Below are 6,000 nucleotides of genomic sequence, written 5' to 3'. Positions count from 1 at the left end.
ATGAAATCATAGAAAACATTGACACCAGCACCGATCCAAGGATTATCACTCTCCCATCCGCAGTCCAGGGGGAACCTTCTCAGGTTCCAGAGGAACTCCCATCAGCAATCCAGGGGGAACCTCTCCCAACCATTCAAGAAAACTCCACTCTCGTTCCAACAAACCAAGATGACTCAACAGGATGTTCTCAAATCCAGGGGGATCTGCCATCCCCCACCGCAGCTTCTTCTGATATTCAAGATATTCCCTCTACCGTAGCTGCTGATCATCTACAACCCCGTCTTCATGTATGGACGAAAGACCACCCACCAGGTCAAATCATTGGGAACCCATCCGCAAGCATCCAGACTCGATCTTCAAGGACCTATCTGATCACTGCCACTTTGCAGCATTCATGTCCTCGGTAGAGCCTAGAACGATCAAAGAAGCATTGCTTGAACCTGACTGGATAGCTGCAATGCAAGAAGAGCTAGAAAAATTTCAAAGGAACAAAGTTTGGCAGCTCGTTCCAAAGCCACGTGGTCACTCCATTGTTGGCACTAGATGGGTGTTCAAAAACAAGTTGGATGAATCTGGTGCGGTAGTCAAAAACAAGGCAAGGCTAGTTGCAAAGGGGTATAGTCAACTTGAAGGCATTGACTACGATGAAACGTATGCTCCGGTAGCACGCATGGAAGCTATCCGAATCTTCCTTGCATACGCAGCCCACAAGAACGTCAAGGTACACCAAATGGACGTTAAGAGTGCCTTTCTCAATGGGGAACTAAAAGAAGAGGTCTATCTTCAGCAACCTCCAGGGTTTGAAAACGTTGAATTCCCATACCACTGCTACAAGCTTGAAAAAGCAGTCTACGGTCTGAAGCAAGTCCCAAGAGCATGGTATGAGACTCTTTCTGAATTTCTCGTCTCATCCGGGTACAAGAGAGGAGTGATTGACCCCACGTTATTTAGAAAAGCTAATGGTGACCACCTTATGCTTGTACAAATATATGTGGATGATATCATCTTCGGTTCGACTGATCAAGGCATGGTGGATGAATTTGCTAAGCTCATGACCAACAAGTTCAAAATGAGCATGAATAGAGATATCAATTTCTTTCTAGGACTTCAAGTGAAACAAATTCCGCAAGGGATATTCATTCATCAAGAGAAATACACCACTGAACTTTTAAAGAAATATTCCATGGACAACTGTTCTTCTGCTAAGGTCCCCATGGCCTTCGGTTATAAGATCTCTGCTGATCCCGCAGGCGAATCTGTGGATCACAAGACTTATCGAGGTATCATTGGTTCTTTGATGTACCTCACCGCAAGCAGGCCAGACATTGTTTTTGCAACTGGTGTATGTGCAAGATATCAGGCGCACCTAAAAGTGTCACATATGACGGCAGCCAAACAGATACTACGGTACCTGAAAGGAAGCAAATCTCTTGGTCTATGGTACCCTGCAGGCAATGACTTCAGTCTGCAAGCTTTTACAGATGCGGATCATGCCGGATGCAGATTAGACCGCAAAAGTACTTCAGGAGGATGTCAATTTTTGGGTGGAAGACTTGTCAGCTGGTCTTCAAGAAAACAAAGTTGTGTTTCTCTTTCTACTGCAGAAGCTGAGTTTGTGGCCGCAGCCAGTTGTTGCTCTCAAGTCCTTTGAATGAAAACTCAACTAATGGACTACGGGTATAGAATGTTGCGGATACTGATCTATTGTGACTCAGAAAGTGTATTGCTATCTCTCACAATCCAATTCAACACCCCAAGACTAAACATATTGAACTACGGTATCACTTCATCAAAGACCACATCTTAAAAGGTAACATTGAACTCATCTTTGTCCCTTCTCATGAAGAGATTGCTGATGTGTTCACAAAAGCGCTCGATTCCACAAAGCTTAACACCTTCCTGCAAATGTTAGGAATGATGAATCCAGACCCGTAATTCTTATTGAGTTGTTAGCTACCGCAGACCATCCTTGGTCTCCGTTGCGGTTCTAATTAAGAGTTATCTATGATAGATGGTTATGGTACCGCAGTCTAGGTACCGCAACCATATATTATACTTATCTCTCATGGGTCTTTATTGTCTGTTATTACTAATCATTGTACAAGTGTTTCTCCTCACTTCCTCACTGCAGTCTTTTCCTTGTCCATCCGCGATGATTTTCCAACCGCAATGAAATTTCCATCCGCGATGATTTTCCAACCGCAATGAAATTTCCATCCGCAATGACTTTCCAACCGCAATGAAGTTTCCATCCGCGATCATCGTGATAATTTCTCAACTGTTTCATCAACCCTTGAATCTTTTTGTGCTATTTAATGATCCTTCATTAAGTTAAACATTAAAGACAAAAAAATTCTCTTTAGAAACTGCCTCATTCCCCTTCTGAATAAACCTGTGTCAGACCTATTTTAGGGATGATGACAAAAAGAACGTTTTCCCATAAACTCATCCTTAATTTGTCATTTCCTCTCCCTAATACGTCCCATCCGTTACAACTTCCTCTCCCATCACCCCCACGATCACCTGACACATCGATTGAGGCCTGACTTTTCATTAAATGCAAACCCCTTTTAGTAAATCTCCCAAATCTTTTTTAAACCGTTTTAATTATTTGTGGATGAGATTTAACCCCAAATTCAAAGATTCCCCCCAAATACCAAACGACGTTTTTACCCTATCTTTATCTTTTACCTAGGGTTAAAATCTTTCAACCCTTTGTAAACCCATCTTCTTCCCCAAATTAACTTCACGCTTTCTGAACATCGATCATTCCCTCTCTCTCAAAAAAAACTTCAAGAACTCTATTTTTCTACTTCTTCTCTCAAGCTCTCAAAAATGGTGAAATCAGGTGCATCAAAGAAGCAATCTAAGGCTTCAGGCTCAGTAAACCCCACTGGATCAGACACTCCAACAATCACATCAAGTAACTTCTGAGCAGTGTTTGAAGATCATCCCTCATACAATGCTGCAACCAAGCTCATGATCAAATTTCTGAAGAACCATCCCCTATTTGGCCCATTCGATGCATTTACAGACGTTGTTCCAGTTTCTACTCTCTTCAAATGTGCTTTTTCTGCTTATCGCCCACTGGAAAACCCCCAAGAAGTTCACCTCAACCTCATTAACGATTCTTTGGTCATCTTGTCCAAAGAAAAGTTCCTCTCAGCCATTAACCTTCTGGTTCATCCCTCCATCAAAATCTTCTCACCATCAATGGCTGACGTCACATCTGCCTTCTACCAGATGGGGTATCAAAAACCAATTCGAGGGATTGGTGAGTTCAAGAAGAACCAAACTGCCTGCGGTATGGCAATTCGTGTGTCACTTTGTCATCCGTTGTCTATCCGGCAGAACCGGAGGCATTGACAACATGGGACTAAAGCTTTTGGAATTAGTATGGAGCATTTTCACCGGACACGACGTCAACTACGGGCAGATCCTATGGGACGATTTCCTTCAATACATTCCCAAGGAGAACCCGAAGGAGAACCCAACCGAGCTCACATTTGCAAGATTCTGGTCTCTCTGCATATCAGACCTACATGTGGACGCTGGACTAGATATGGGTAGTGACATCAATTTCTTTGTCACTAAGGATCTCAAAAGGTACAATCCCTCTTCCAATCAATCTGTTTTTGGACCAATCCGCAGACTCCCTACTCACATTCTTTCAACCCTTGGTCTTGAGACTGCTGATGTCTCAGACCACATTGAGGCTACGGAGGGTATTGCCCCATCCCCTTCTACCCCGCCTCTTCCATCCGCAGACATTATCCCTGAGGGTACCGCAGTCCCCTATTCCACTACACTATCCAATCTTTCTCAAAGAAGAAAGCAGTTGGCAACCAAGAAGCAGAGAACCCCAAAGAAAAACGCTCCCAAACCAATCGTACCCACGAAGAAACGAAAAACCAAACCTACCTCAATTCCATCTAGCAGTGATTCTGATGAAGATAGGCAACCGATTGCTATCCTCAAGAATAGAAAAACCGATTCCCCTAGCCAAATGCGTGACCGGACCTATGCCGCAGACCCATTCAACACCACCATCATTTTCCAGTCAGACTCAGAAACTGAGTCTGATTCACAACATCGTGGAGAATCCCCCCCAGTTCACTCCCAAGGGGATGATACTGGTGCACGCCCTAAGGTCTCCAGGGCTTCCCGACTGCATTTCTTTTCACCCGAGGAGTTGAGCTCCATCCTTTTGAACGTCACCCACACACTACAAACACCTTCCCACCTGTAGGGCACTTATTCCGCCCATGCCAGAACTGAGCCGAGGCCACACTTGACCACGGGTCAAGGAGACCGAGGAAGCTCAGGAAATCCTAATCTGCTTACATCCTTTACAGGTGGTTTAGGCACGGTGAGCACAAATGTGCTAGGATCCATGGACCCGAAGGACACTTCGGTGCGCTTTTCAGGATTTGACGGAGACGATTCAAATGACTCATGGTTACGGTACACACCTGTTACCGAGTCAGAGAAAAAGAAGTATGATGCATTCAAAAGGACATTCCAAGCCCGCAAGGAACAACAGATCAAGCAGCAGCAGCAAAAGGAGCAGGAAATCCAGCAATGCCAGTACCGTAGCCACCATTCAAAAAGTTCAGAACTGGATGGATGAGATGGCTGAGACAATGTTAAAAGCTCAAGCTTCAGGTGCAGCCGCAGGCACCTCCAAAGTCCCTCCTACTCCAACTCCCAATCCAATTCCCACTCCTACAGTCAATCCATCACAAGAGGAAGGATCCGCAGTTGAAATCAGCTCTGCTCCAACCTTCGGTCTTGATGATGACGATATCCAAGAGGTCAACAAGCCAAACCCTTCAGAAGATGACCTTATGATGTTTGAAGAAGAAGAGGAGTCCAGCGGTTCCCACCATTCAACTTCCAAGCCTAAAGAGAAGAAGAAAAAGAAGAAGAATGTTGTCTCCAGAAAAGAGTTCCTAAGCCTTCAAGCCAAAGTCGATCAGATCTTGGCTGCGGTCAAGCCTACTCAACCGCAACCTGAAGACACCCCAGGACCGCAGTCACTGATTGAAAGAATAGAACGTCTGGAAACAAGGGAACGCATGGCTGCTGAACGAATCTCTCTCAAAGTGGAGATGGGGATCCGGTCCCTTGACAACAACCGCAAGGGTGACCATAAGGAATTCATGGCTGCAGCGGAACGCCTCATCACTGAGGTGACCATAATCAAAACAGATCTCCAGACACCCATCGCGGATCAAGCTTCTCAGTCTCAGAAATTGATACATTGAGACTCATACTGCTTATGAGTCCACTATCTCTGTTCTTCACGCCACCATCAACAGACTGCAGAAATCCCTGTCCTCCAACTTTCACGGTCCAGAGATCCTCCAACTCACTAAGGAAATCCGCAAACTACTCTTCAGCTCCTCCACTACAAACAATCAACAATTGGCAGAAACTCTAAAAGCTCAATTCCAAGAAGTCTGTGCCAAGGTTGATGGACTTAAGCAATGGCTTGAGGAAGCTCCTCTGTTGCATCCCTCAAGAGGGGGAAGTAAAGAAGAAGAAGAAGAGGAAGTCCATCACTCTGAATCCATTTCTCAACATCAGAGTCCCCCCATCACCACATAAAAAATTCCCACACCGCAGCCTTCACCGCAACCATCTCAACATACTCCATCTCCTCACACTTCACCTCCAAAGGATACTCCCAAAAAGCCAGAGACTCGTCCGCACTTCAAGAACTTGGCTGAAAACATGTCTTCTCCAAGCACCACAGACTCCCCTGCCACCGCCCAAAGAAATCATGATTGGAAAGCAGCCAAGCTGGCAGAGTTAATTTGGAGAGAATGCGGGTTTGACACCATGATGGATGAGTCCTTGATCAATTCTTGGATTAATCCTCACCGCAGGCTGCTGGATGAAGACTACCGACCCCACCTCACATACGCTGAACCCCCATCAGTCGGGTACTGGGATGTACCAATTTCTCCAAATGCCAAGTACTTCACAGTATTTGAG

This window comes from Lactuca virosa, chromosome 5 (genome assembly GCF_052849685.1).
Source record: "Lactuca virosa cultivar CGN04683 chromosome 5, Lactuca_virosa_CGN04683_v6, whole genome shotgun sequence".
NCBI classification, from domain to species: Eukaryota; Viridiplantae; Streptophyta; class Magnoliopsida; order Asterales; family Asteraceae; genus Lactuca; species Lactuca virosa.
Note: the sequence above shows the minus strand (reverse complement) of the source record.